At 43.8% G+C, this 15,042-nt stretch overlaps 1 protein-coding gene across 1 annotated transcript in view; it reads right to left on the bottom strand.

Moving 5' to 3' along the window:
• The window catches only part of LRP1B (LDL receptor related protein 1B), a 1,445,547-nt gene that overhangs the window by 659,061 nt on the left and 771,444 nt on the right, over positions 1-15,042 (bottom strand). The window lies entirely within an intron of this gene.

Genomic DNA, 15,042 nt, shown 5'->3' with positions numbered 1-15,042 from the left:
CTCCTTGTTTTATTCATGCCAAACTTTTATAGTTCAACATTTACTGAGGCAGCCCTTCTAACTGCGGCTCCTCAAAATCTATCCTCTCTTATCTCTCCCTATACGCCACCTCGGGAACTCTGTTCATCGGGTAAGTCTCTCCTGCCTGAACTTGTCTCCTCTACAGCCAACTCCCGACTCAGTCCCTTCTGCCTTGCTGCACTGTACGCCTGGAACAACCTGCTTGACTTGGTAGAACGGGCTCCATCTCTGGGCCACTTTTTTGAAACTGCATGTATGTCTTAACCCTACCAATTAGATTGTAAGCTCTTTGGAGGGTAAAAAAAAAAAGAGGACATATGGCCCGATCCTGTTCCACTCCAGTCCCACCCTTCTGCCCCGGCCCATCCCATTCCCTCCCTGACCCTGCCCCCACATGCACCTCGTGTCTCTTTCCCCGAGTTCCAATCTGAATCTAGAGGATCTCTGCGTATAAGTGGACATCAACGTGATGACATCATGCTCATGCGCGCATGCATGTGATGTCATCACATTGACATTTGAACATACACAGACACCCTCCAGACACGGCCCCCAAGCTATGCCTTTTTTCAACATCAAGTGTGTAGACCAAAGGACTCAGGCACTGCACACTGCAAATAAAAACAATATAAAAAGCTCATCTTTCCGGCTTCCTGATGTAGCGTAGCGAAACACAGACCTTTTCAGATAAGTGGTCTACTGTTAAACAACTTTTGTAGAACCATAATATTTGCCACTCCAGTAGAAGCGAGAATCCTTGTTCCATGCAATGTGTTATGATTAAAATTCAAGCACCTTTCCAGCGACATTGTACCGCTGCTGTGGCGCCTTGCTGAAGAGCTTATGAGCACATTTAAATATTTAAAAGACTTTAAATGTTATATGATCATATTATTTGAGAAACTTGCACAGAATAGATGAGAGGAGGTCTTTTGTGTTTTGTTCTATTTTGAAAATATTGCCCCCTCAAGTGGACTGTAATTTAAAATCCCCGGTCTGTTTGGATCAAACCTACATCCATCTTTGGCATTAACTTTTAATATTCAACTTTCTTCCATTTTTCTGCTTCCTCCTCAGATCTATCTACATTTCCATGTCTACCCATCCCATCTACTAATGCACACTATCTCCTCTATCTCTCTGTCCTTCCCCATCATTCATGTGTGCCATCTCCTCCCTCTTTCTTCTCCCCTATTTCCATCTATAAACATAATTTCTTCCATCTCTCTTCCCTTTCCCATCCTCTCTCTATCTCCCCTTCCCCTCTATCCCTATGTACCATCTCCTCCTTCTATTTCCATCTCCTATGGTCTGACATCTGTCTTCCCCCTTCCCCCTCTTATGGTCTAGGATCTTTATCTTCCCACAATCTGGCATATCTTTCCCCTTCTTCCTTTCCCTCCTCCCCCCTTTGTGGTCTGGCATCTCTCTGTCTTTGCCTTCCCCTCCACCTGCCTTAGTCAGGAATCCTTCCCTCCTCCCTTTCCGTTTAGTTTTTAGGCAGTCTAGAAATCTTAGAAATATAAATAAATAAATAAAATAAATCTTCTTCCTTTTCCCCCTCCAGTGTTCTGGCATCTTTATCTGCACTCTGGAATTTTTCCTTCCCTTTACTCCCCATCCTCATGATCCAGCATCTCTCTTACCCTCCCCATGCTATCCCCCTCTACACCGGGATCCCGGGATTGCTTTGGACCTTTAGCGACCTGGAAGCTTTCTTTCTGCTACTGCTTTCCATCTCTGAGGGGACAGGAAACAGTAGCAGAAGAGGAGCTTCTGGGTCACTGAAGACAGTGTTTACATCAGTCATGCTGACGAGAGCCCGAGGAGTTACAGCAGTGCTGGGTGAGCAAGCACTGGAATCGCAAAGTGGAGAGGAGGACTCCAGATAGGTGCACAAGCTGCTTAGGGGGTACTAGATGTCTGGTTTCCCTGGACAAAAGTTATAAAATTAAAAAGCTGCCCAGACTCTTGCCACAGTCCTCAAAAAGAGGACATGTCCGGGAAGACCCAGACATCTGGCAACCCTAGTCTGAGCAGATATACAAGGGGCTGTTGAAAAGTTCTCAGTCCAGCCAAGAAGAGAATGATGTGGAGCCATGAAACTTACAAGTTTTTCCATACTCTTCTTGACACTTTTCGTTTTAATGATATGAACTGAAATAAAAAGTGTCAAGAAAAGTGTGCAATAACATGTAGGTTTCATGGCTTCATATCATTCTCTTCTTGGCTCGGCTGAGAACTTTTCAAAAGCCCCTTGTAAGGGCCATGTTCTACAAATGGTGCCAGTATCAGCGGTCCCCTAAAAAAGGTCACTGATAGCATTTTTTTTTTTTTTTTTTTAAATTCTTTATTCATTTTTTATATCAAATACAAAGTGCAAACACATGAACATTCAAGTAACGTACCATATTGCACTCTATTCCAACAATAAAATATAAACTGTTTTATCCCCACTTCCCCCCTCTCACCTGGATATGTGTGATGTTCATTCATTAAACAAAGGGAAATAATAGCATTTCAATCATGCAACGGTACCATTTGTAGAATTGTGGCCTCCTCAAACATAGGCACTGGAAATATAGGCCAGGGTTTTCGAGGCCTACATTTCTAGTGCCTATGTTTGATAAAAATTGCGTTTACGGAGTCACCTAATGTCATTTCTGGTGTTAGCCATGCCTATTTCAACCTAAGGCATTCTAAAGGCTCCTTTTACGAAGGCGCGTTAGGTCCTTAACGCGTGGAATAGCGCACGCTAAAATTCCATGCACGCTAGCCACTACCGCCTTCTCTTGAGCAGGCGGTAGTTTTTCGGCTAGTGCGTGCTATAGCGTGCGTTAATCCGGTGCGTGTGCTACAAACGCTAGCGCAACTTCGTAAAAGGAGCCCAAAGGCACCTCTGTAAATGCAATCTAGGCGCCAGTTTTATAGGTGTCTCAAGGTGCCTAGATTTTTGTTTTTAAACAATCTTAAAATTTCTTTTAAATGACTTTGCCATTTAAATTAGGATTAAGGTGCCATTTATAGAATATGGTCCAAAATAGAAAGACAAAGTGGGACAAAGAGGAAATGGGAAAAGAAAGGAGTGCACAAATTGGAAAAGGTGGAAAAGATAGAATGAAAAATAAAAACAGAAGAGGGGCAGAAAGACATTCAAATGAATCAAAAGAACCAGGAAAAAGAAATGTGAGAAGTAAAATAAATGATGAGATTAGAGACAGAAAGGTGGGGAGCCGATAGGCAGGGAGAAGTGGAATTGTACCATGCAGAACTAAACCCATTGTATTCATCCCAGTAGCACAGTTGACCAACTCTAAGCGGACAGGCATGAATTGAGTTTTTCAGGCAGGGAGTAGGGGGTCTTGAGAATACAGTGATAAAACAGGTACCCTCTTCTGCTTCTAGCACTTCTAACTAGTGATTTTATGACCTTAGCTGCAATACAGACAATCTTTGTTACATCTATTGAAGTGAAGCATCCTGCTGTTAGAATCAGTCTTTATGGACATATTACAGCTGGGCTGCCCTAGGCATTTGACTTTGAAAAGAAGATATTCCTTTTGGCTCCTGTGGCCTTTTCTCTTTGGCCCCACAGCCCTTCTTAGTGAACAGATGGAAAACCATAGGGTAAAAAAAGTAATTTGTCTCTCTAACAGTGGCACACCACAGGCAGAAGGAAGAAAATAAAAAAAAACAGTGTATGATAAGAGATTAAGGCCTTGGTCTTACAGTGTTGGTGAGTATTCTTAAAGGTTCCCATATGATCATTTCACTAAGGGCCTGATTCTGGAAGTGGCGCCTGCCAAGTGACTACATCTAGAATTGCGTCTTTTTTTTTTTTTTTTACATATAGGCATCTTAAATGTAGGCCAGCATTTTTAAAGGCCTACATTTAAGGCACCGGTCTTGTGCCTACGGAGATGCACAGGGAAACCTACGGAAGCCTAAGGCCGGTTCTGGTGCAAACCACATACATGCTGGTATTAGACATCCATAGGCGTCCCTATGTGGCTCTTTAGGTGTGAGACAGGTGCCTAAGAACAACACCTGTATTTTTCTTAGAAACATGCATCCCAATTGGTTCATTAGACGGTGGTAGGACGCCTACCGCTGCCTAGCTTTTGGATGTCGTTTGGAGAATTTGGCCCTAAGTTACAAGTAATCAGGGTATGAAAGGGATGGATCTAATGCCAAACCAGTCAGTGCAGAACTAACAAATGAAAAAGGACAGGAATAGAATTTCAAATGCTATGAGGGAAATGAGCAATATATAAGAAAAACTAGCAACCATCTGATCAATATTTAAAATGAGCTCAGTCATTCAGTGTGTGATGGCTGATGGGTTTGTCACATTTGCTGTTTGTAACAAATGTTATGTGTGGGTTTTGCAACAAATGTATGTGTACAAGATTTAGGGAGTACTTAGGATTAGTCCTAGTGGCTATGATATAGAGTATGAGAGAAGTATGGTTTCCCATTGCCTGGTATGGTGTTTCAAGTTTTTCAAGTTTTTATTAAAAATTTGATACATTCACTTATCAAAGGCTACTAAGCGAGAAACAATTAATATTGGGGCAGTTGACTAACAATTTTTCCATTTAAAAAAAAAAAATTAAGAAAAATATAAACAATACAAATGGACAAATGAGACACAAATGGTGAATAGTTAGAAATATAATTTTGAGATAGGAAAGAGAAACACAAGGGGAAAACTAAAGGGATTGGGATATGGAAGTTCAGGACAGAAGGAAAAAAAAGAGGAAGAAGCTAAAAACTTTAAAAAGGGGGATTCTGAAAGTTTGTAAGGAGTATCTAAGCTTAAGGGTTGAAAGCTTCCTTAAATAGGTGACATTTGAGAAGGCCCTTAAAGCGATCAATATTTTTTTTTCTTCACGGATAACCTCTGGTAGGGTGTTCCGGAGCTGAGGGGCAACTATGGAAAACATTTTGTGCCATTTGGTTTATTGTATGCCCTTACTCTTAGCTTTTTGTATGCTGTAGAAGTCATTGGCACATTGATTAGGAGCTGGATCCCCTGATGAAGCTATGGGTGAAACAAGTCCCATTGGGATCAAAGTGAATGATCCGATGTGATTATATTATTTTGATAAGTGTTATTGACTTAATTATTATTAACAAGGATCAATGTGTGTGACCAATATGTGCCAACACTATCAAAATAAGCGTTATTCAGGAAGGAGCGGCCTAGTAGTTAGAACTACAGTCTCAGCACCCTGAGGTTGTAAGTTCAAACCCAACACTGTTCTTTATGTCCCTGGGCAAGCTACTCAGTCCTCCATTGACCCAGGTACATTAAATAGATTGTGAGCCCATCAAAACAAATAAGGAAAATGCTTGAGTACCTGATTAAAAACTGCTTAGGTAACCTTGATAGGTGGTATATAGATACCTAATAAAAACTAAAATTATCACTGTTATATTATTGGTGGGAGCGCAATATAAGTGGAGGTTTTTCTGAACCATGTTTGAGACTGGTCCATATATTGGCGGCATCAGTATCTACATATTTTGAACACAAGATTGACCTGCGGAACCCTGAGGTCTTTTCCTCCTCTTTTTATAGTTTTCTTTCTGTTGTTACCTGTTGTTGATTGATTGCAAAAACACTTTGGAGGAAATTCTGTAAGGGCCGCCTAAAGTTAGGCACCAGTAGGCGTCTGACGCATGCCTACCGGAGCCTAACTTAATTGTTTTCAATTGGCTTTAAGTGACACAATAATTGAATGTGCCATTAAAGGCCAAATAACAGAACAATTACCATAAAAATTAGGCCGTGTTAGGCATCTTCCAAGACCAACGCCAACGTCCCGGGTGCATAGTAATAATACTAATAATAACAGTTTATATACCGCAATACCATGAAGTTCTTTACAAGAGGTACTAAATGAGTGATCTGAAGAGAGAAGAAAGTGAGAAATAGGTCAAGAAAACCGTTGTTGAGAGTGGTGTGCGGGTCAGTTGTCTAGGTACTTCAGGAATAGTGATGCTTAGTGATGCCTAAAATGGATGTAGGGGTTAGGGGCAGCGCCAGAATTAGGCATCAGTAGGTATCGCTCTTTGTGATTCTCAGATGCATCTAGATGCCAGAAATGTAGGTCTTTAAAACCCTAGCCTACATTATTAGTGCCTTGGGTCTGTGGTAGCCGCTGTTCTGGAAGCAGCACCAGTCGTTGATTGACATGTGGCAGGTGCCACTTCCAGAATTAGCCCCTTTGTGTTGCTTCAGGATTGCCCTGTTTTGTTTAATTTACATATACATAGATCTAGCCGATAGGCCTGAGGTAATAGCTTGGAAGAGTAACCTAATGGTTAGATGGATGGACTGAAAACCTGGGAAACTGGTTTCAATTTACACTGCTGTTCCTTATGACCTTGGACAAATGGCTAGGGCTCTTTAGCCTGGATAATAGATGGCTCAGGGGAGATATGATAGAAAATAGGTAGATGTGAATCACTTGTTTACTCTTTTCAAAAATACTACGACATTGAAGCTACTAAGTAGTAGATTTAAAACAAACCTGAGGAAATATTTCTTCACTCAGTGTAATACAAATATATAGAAATACAATAGAAACATAAATGAAATAAGGTGAAACCTTTTTATTGGACTAACTTACCCCCCTCCTTTCCAAAGCCACCCTAGTGTTTTTAGCACTGGCCGCTCCAGTAACAGCTCGGACGCTCATAGGAATGCTATGAGCTTCGGCGCTGTTACCACAGCAGCCGGCCTAAAAACGCTAGTGCGGCTTTGTAAAGGAGGGGGTTAATGTATTTTTTAAATTAACTTTCTAAGGTAACCGTTCTTCAGATCTCCTGGATTAGTGCAGTGATGTGATCCTTGGTACCTGGGCTCAATTCCCAGTAGGCTCCTTTTGACCTTGGGCAAGTTGCTTAACCCTCCACTGCCCCAGGTACAAAAAACAAACAAAGAAAGAAAACATGCCTTAGATTGTGAGCCCTCTATGATCAAAAAGAGTAACTGAATATGTGTACAGCACTGCATAAGTCTAGTAGCACTATGATGATATCAAGCTTAAACAATAAAATAGTAAATTATTTCTCATATCTGAAGTGATCTGTCCTCAGAAGCATTCATCAAAATAAATCCAGCACCCCCAGTGTTGACCCTCTGAATTATCCAAGGGAAAAGCATACCTGAGAGAATGAGAAGACTACTGGGCATTAATGGGAACAAAGATGACTGACAGATAAGAAGGTCAGAAACTGACATTTTTCATGTATTATGTCAGTTTTGTCACTCGGGTTAACAGGAACCAATTTCTTCTTTAAAGCACTGAGGAACAACAATCCTACCAACAAATGCATTGTTTGAAAAATAATGCAAGGATGGCCAAAATAAACTACTCTGAATTCTAATGAGAAAGAACAAGCTCCGATCCCATATAGGGAGGAGCGAGGCCAAATCGGCCGAAGCCGGAGCGAATAGATAGGTGGGGGGGGGAAGGGAGGAGGATAGGAAAGCGCCAATCAGCGAGGGATGGGAGGGGGGAGGGTTAGGAGAAGAAGGGGAAGCGGAAGGGAGGTCGCCCCTTTTCCCGACGGCGGTCCAGGGAGATCGACGTGACTTCCCTCCCGCTCACCCTACTGAAACATTTGTTTTCTTCTCACCTTGCTCCCGCGGAGCCAGAGGTCGGCAGGGCTTCCTCAGGGCGCCTCCGGCTCCAGTGTCCGTGGGCCAAGTGTGGGTTGGGATGTTGGGCCGCTGCACACGCGGCCGGGAGCATTTCCCCATCCATCGGCAGCGGAGGGGAGGTGGGGACGCGGCTTTCTGTGTCTGGTCCCTGTCGGGGCGGCCCTTGGCCCGGCTGCCAGCGTGCACTCTCCGGTGCACGCGCGGCGTGCTTCGCCTCGGATGCGCCTGCCTCTCTTGCTGCTGTCGGCCAGGGTACAGCCCGGGGGGAGGCGCGCACCGTGGGTCCTCGGCGTGACCAGGAGGTGGGATCGGGCCAGAGCGGCGGCCGGTCGCGGTCACGGCGTGGCCGGGATATGGGGTCGGGCCAGGCACGGGCGTTGAGCGCTATGGGAGGCGGGTGGCCGGGTTTGAGCGTCGAGCGCTCGGGGAGGCGGGTGGCCGGGTTTCAGCCACACTGCAAGCGGCCACTTAGATGGTAGAGCCGACTGCAGTGGGGGAGGGGGGCTGAGTGGCGCCCACGTGGCCGGAGTTCGTCCTCAGCTCCCCGATTGCTATGCGGGCCGCGTGCGCTGTGCTCGAGTCCCGATTTCCAATGAGGAGAGGGGGGGACGGCCCGCCCCCCACGGCTGTTCTTTCCGCCGCCCTGTTCGCGGCGTGCCTTCGCCCCAAAAGAATCTTGGCTTGCCTGACTTGTAGCAATTTGCTCATCTGAACACTCAAGACCTGATTTATCAAGGGAATTCTAGCATTCTGCGTCTGTACAGGAAACCTTTAAAAAGTTGAAGTCAGAGTGTTTTAAAAGAAGTAATTTGTTAGCTTGCCGTAATGATTTGCAATCTGTGCATTCCTTAACGAGCTAAAAGAGTCTTTTCTTCTTTAGCTGAGTCTTAGGTCGGGATACAGAAGCATAGAGACATGATGGCAAATGGGGGCCAGGTGGCCCGTCTGGTCTGCCCATCCGCAGTGGCCATTATCTCTTGCTCTCTCCGAGCGACCGCTAGGGGGAGGGAGCCAATCCTGTTAGGGGCCGCTGCCCTCTCGAAGAGGTTGCCGCCAAGGTAGGCCCTGGTCCTCCCTATGGATCCAGCAGAGAGCTTCTGCGGCTCTGCAGAGGCCCGACAGAGTGAGAGTTGACCACCCACGTGGCCCCTCTCTGCTTGAGCCTGCCTGTGGAGTTCTCAATGGGTATTACAAAATAATAATAATAATATATAACTAAATAAATAAATTTCCTTATTTTAGCTATTTGCCAATTATATGCTATTTGATTATATGCTATGCTATGCTATTACGCAATTATATCCACAGCTTTTGAAGGACATGCTATTTGATTAAATGCTATACTATTACGCAATTATATGCTATCCACAGTTATTATATTCTATTTAATTACATGCTATGCTATTACGCAATGATATGCTATCCACGGCTATTATATGCCATTTGATTGGGAGGGGGGAGGATTAAATGCTATACTATTACGCATTTATATCCTATCTACGGCTATTATATGCTATTTCATTAAATGCTATTAGACAATTATATTATATCCTAGGTCAGGCTATTTATGCTATTTCAGACTAGTATATGCCTTTAAAGGCCCTGCTAATAAGGCTATTATGCTATTTAAAGGCTCTTATATGCTATTTAAAGGCTATTTATATACTATTTAAGGCTCTTGTTGGTTATTCAACTGCTCTTATAGGCTATTCAAAAGCTCTTATATGCTATTTGAAGGCTCTTATATGCTATTTAAGGAGATTATATGCTATTTGAAGGCTCTTGTATGCTATTTGAAGGCTCTTGTATGCTATTTGAAGGCTCTTATATGCTATTTAAGGATATTATATGCTATTTAAAGGCTCTTGTATGCTATTTAAAGGCTCTGGTATGCTATTTAAAGGCAAGGCTCTTGTATGCTAAAAGGCTATTATATGCTATTTAAGGCTCTTATATGCTATTTAAAGGATCTTATATGCTATTAGATCCCATCATGTGATCCCAGAAGGAGTGCTTTACTAATACTAGGGCCTGTCTCGGGTTCCAATACACGTAGAACGTTACTGACAGTATTTATTCTTTTAGTACTTATTATAGCCATGCCAGCTCAACGTAAGCCACGATCAACAACTGCTGTGCTGCAAAGCCCACGGCTAGGAGTCAAAGACAGACGAGGACCACATGCGCTACAACATCAGCGGTGGCTTCTACGGCCACAACAGCAGCACCGGCTCCTACGGACGCACAGCCTCAGCACGGGGTGCGGTCGACGTCCGTCCCAGGTGAGTCATCACAAGCTGCTCCTACACCGACACACCTACCTCCAGCACCTGAGATTGCTACTGGTTAGCAGAGGAAAGGATGATATCACATGTGCTGTAACCACGCCCGCTTCACGAGTCTTATTAGCAATCCCTCTTCAACAAGACTTCGTATCCTGGGTATCATGTTTCTCCTCCATTCATGAATGATTTCCTCCTTAGCCAGTTAGCAGGCGTAAGAGTTGGGCGCCAGGAGCAGCTCCTCATCTTAAGCACGCCAGGGTTACACAGTCCACCACTCAAGACTTTCATCCTCCCTGAATAAGACTCTTAGTCTCCAGGGTTCATTTTCTTCCTCCATTCATCTACGAATTCCTACTTTGCCAGAGGGGACTACGATGTAGACCTTGAGCCCCCAAATTTGGCTTCCTCGAGTTTTCCCCATATACGGGGTGCTACAGGCAAGGGTGGTCTGGCCCTCAGGCAAGGGTGGTCTGGCCCTCACTTTATACGTACCTCATGTATTAACTGTTTTCGTGCCTCACTCTCTCTTCATCGGCAACATGGCCATGATATCATCATTTACCACCGTGCTTACAACCTTGAATGGTAAGACAGATGTAGGCTTTGAGCCCTCATTTACCATCCTCGAGGTCTCCTTGATCATACCGGGCCCTTATACGGGGTGATGCTACTGACAACAGATATGTACGTACCTCCTCTATTAACTGTTTGCTTCCATCACTCAACTCTCTTCATCAGCTACACGGCCTTGCTACTTACCACCTCGTTAATTACCTTATTACCGGAGACACATTCGCAGCCATCAGGAACATAAAAACGTAAGGAGTCCCCTACTCAGCAAGGAGCATCAACATCTGGGTTATTGATCTTGTAATCTGGGTCTACATTCGGGTTATGGATGATGTAGGGTGCCTAGAATTGGCCTTTAACAGTAAAATTAATTAGGTTACATAACCGCATGAGCGGCACCACCTTACATTTGTTGCGGGGTTTGCATCGTTTACCTTATAGTTTAGCAGAAGGACCTTCATAATTAAGTGACATTACCTCAACTGTGTTTTTACCCTAGATTGGTAGCAAAAGTTACAATTCGAAAATCATGGATATACATTCGGTTTATGGCTGTTACTATTCGGTTTGCATCAGAGTTAGGGATGAATGTTGCCTCGCATTTTGGTTCACAGTACCTCAAGGACCTTCATACTTATGTTTTACATTACGGGATTTCACGTTCGGCTTACTGCACCTCAAGAGAGGCTGAATGATCTTCATAATTACATTACCTCAATAGCGGTCCAACGCTTGAAATTATGTTTTGACTGGTCCCACATTCCGGGATTAGGGGGTTGACGGGATACTTAGGGTCAGGGGGTTAGTTACTGGGTATACGTACCTTGGGTATTGGTTTAACTTTGGTTCCGTGGGCGCTAGAGACCACGAACATTACACTTTGTCAAGAAAATGCGAACTGATAGTTTATCCTTAGCCAGCAGGCTTCCCCTCACTACCTTATTGATAGATAACTCGCATGTAGACAAATGGTTTCCTCAGCCAGCCAGCAGGCTTCCCCACACTACCTTATTGTGCTCTGATATTATGTGGTCTGATATTATACCCCGGTGAGTATGAAAATGTAGACAAATTGTTATCCTCAGCCAGAGACCACGAACAGTGTACACTTTCTCAAGAAAATGCGGACTGATAGTTTATCCTTAGCCAGCAGGCTTCACAAGTTAAATGTAGACAAATGGTTATCCTCAGCCAGCCAGCAGGCTTCCCCACACTACCTTATTGTGGTCGCATATTATACCCAGGTGAGTATGAAAAGGTGCGAGTTCTTACACAGCCGTGGAGATAACTCTCAAAAAAAATAAAATAAAATAAAATAAAATTAACATCGGGCTAGATATATTCACCAGTTCTATCCAGATTGGCATATGTTACCGGGTGCGGGGCCGCAGCCATGACACTTGGGGGGAACCCGCGATAAGCGAGGTTTCGCTATCACGGGTAGTGGCAGGTAAGCACAGCATATGGGTAGAAGGCTGACATCTTTACAGTGGTTAAGACATGGGGCACGTCGCCTTGCTTGGACGGCAGGGGGCCAGGCCATGATCTTCACAACAACGTACAGCTGATGAGGGGACACCTCCTTGAACGGGAAGGGTCCGGTGAGATGGGGAAGCTTGTACGGCGCCCCACATTGTGCGGGATAGAGAACCAGATGCTGTGCGCCTGACCATCAGTTCCTTATATGTTGCCTGGTGATGTACATCGTGTGTTATGCCATTTTCTGAAGTGCGGTTACAGTGTACAGTTCATCACCGTTCATGCTTGATTATGATGTTCAGTTGATAACAGTTTGATGTAATTGTGCTGTTATGGCTGCGGCCAAATAAATTCCACTTGAGTTGACAAGCGCCTGAGTGTCATCATTGTGCAACGCTAGACCATGAAGGGTATGAGCAACAGTGCTGAGTGCACGATTTGAGAACAAGCTCCGATCCCATATAGGGAGGAGCGAGGCCAAATCGGCCGAAGCCGGAGCGAATAGATAGGTGGGGGGGGGGGAAGGGAGGAGGATAGGAAAGCGCCAATCAGCGAGGGATGGGAGGGGGGAGGGTTAGGAGAAGAAGGGGAAGCGGAAGGGAGGTCGCCCCTTTTCCCGACGGCGGTCCAGGGAGATCGACGTGACTTCCCTCCCGCCCACCCTTCACTACTGTCGCAGCCAGTCTGGCAGGTAAGCACAGCATATGGGTAGAAGGCTGACATCTTTACAGTGGTTAAGACATGGGGCACGTCGCCTTGCTTGGACGGCAGGGGGCCAGGCCATGATCTTCACAACAACGTACAGCTGATGAGGGGACACCTCCTTGAACGGGAAGGGTCCGGTGAGATGGGGAAGCTTGTACGGCGCCCCACATTGTGCGGGATAGAGAACCAGATGCTGTGCGCCTGACCATCAGTTCCTTATATGTTGCCTGGTGATGTACATCGTGTGTTATGCCATTTTCTGAAGTGCGGTTACAGTGTACAGTTCATCACCGTTCATGCTTGATTATGATGTTCAGTTGATAACAGTTTGATGTAATTGTGCTGTTATGGCTGCGGCCAAATAAATTCCACTTGAGTTGACAAGCGCCTGAGTGTCATCATTGTGCAACGCTAGACCATGAAGGGTATGAGCAACAGTGCTGAGTGCACGATTTGACAAGTAGCCCATCAGTTGTTCTTGCAACTGTTAAAAAAATAAAATAAAATAAAGATTTCTTAAAAACCACGTATGTCCTTTTTTGGGGAATTAGGGCACTTAATGGTAGTACCATGAGACTGCAACTAGGGGTCAGCCTGCATAATTTTGAACCAGACAGCTGCTGATGCATTAATGGAAAATAACCCATCTTAACAGTAGCCTACATTGATAGCTATGCCCTTTAGTTACATATGATAACTTAAACAAATGAATTGCACACATACATACACAAATCATAGAAGTAAGAATGCAGAAGAGACTTCTGCCTATTAAAACCCTTCTCAGAGGGCTGCCCCCAAATATTAAACAGCAATTAACCATATATCCCCTAAATCTATAAAAGGTGACTTGAGTTGTATGCACAAATTCGGACACACTCAGTTTCTGAACACAAATGAATTGAATAATGAGCCAATTTGTGCAGATAATTGGCTTCCTAACCAGCAATTATTAGCATTGACTGGATTTAATTTAAATTTATGCACTTAAATTTAGGTGAAGGATCTGTGCCTAAAATTTACAAGTGATACCAAAAAGGGGATACAGCAATGGGCTGATCGGAGACATTTCTCAAATTTACACAAACAAATTAGAGAATATGGAGTATCCATACCTAAGTTAAATGTGAGGAGTTGCACCACATTTTAGTTGGTGCAAATAGATGCAACTAAAATTAAGTGCGGCTCCCAGGTGTAAGCGCTTTTCTAGAAACCACCATATGTAGAATTTACCTCATAATTCTGTTAAATATTCCCTCCGATTGCCATGGGTAATACTGGGGCAATCAACGGGCAGAGCTGGGATGGATCTGACAGTTATGAAGGCACTTGCATAGCTAAGTAGTCAGATTGTTAACAATAACTATCAAAGCCATCAATAATAGCATTAGTAACTCACAAAGACACTACAGAAAAACATTATAAAATACAATGAAAAATGTTCATAACATAGGAACTTTCACCTCCTCCACCTTTTAGTTCATTAATAACTGAGCCCACTATCTTATGGGACAAAACAGTCACAGCTTTATTAATTATAACAATTCAAACTTCTTGTACATTAATAAATTAACTAGAACTTATCAAAGGCAATTTAGTTAGTTGGTAACTCACTAACATTATTTCACAAACACTTGTAATAGCCTCACAATGTGAGGGTCTGCGGTGGTACATGTCTCTGATGATTCCATACATGAACCAATATTTGGACTCCCTCCCTTCCTATCTTAACCCTTGAAATTCCTCATCTTCATCCCAATTGTTCGAACACATGTTTAAACAATGTTAACTTCTCCCAACCATCCCAACCCTTCTCAATCCCTCCCTACACGATGGATGGATGGTAGATGAAGCCCTTCCAGCACCCTTCCTTCCTAAGAATTCTCCATCCCAAATACTTCTAGTTACACCCTCCCTCATCATGATGATTGATGCTAGACTCTGTCCCCGTACCAATCAGCTTCCCGTTCTTCTCTCCACTCATTCTACCTGTGCCCTGTTAACTCACCCTCAACCATACCTCCTTTCCACAACAATGAAGAGGTACAACAATGAAGAGGTACTGCTTTGCCCTGTTATGGTGCCACCTGAGTTAAACTAAAGTGTCACTTTCATCATATTTGTATTTATGTCACTAAGCCAAAAGTAAAGACAAAAAAACAAAATAGCTCCTTATCTTTTTGAGTCTAGTAGCCCCTTCAATAACATCAAACTTTAATCAAATGGACTTCAAATCCCAAAGGGAAGATAAAACTCAGGAAGCACACATCTCCACTCAAGAGTTAATAATTCTAATCATAGGTCCGCTCC

Source organism: Geotrypetes seraphini, chromosome 5 (assembly GCF_902459505.1).
Source record: "Geotrypetes seraphini chromosome 5, aGeoSer1.1, whole genome shotgun sequence".
Lineage (NCBI taxonomy): Eukaryota > Metazoa > Chordata > Amphibia > Gymnophiona > Dermophiidae > Geotrypetes > Geotrypetes seraphini.
This window is presented reverse-complemented; position numbering and strand designations above follow the sequence as displayed.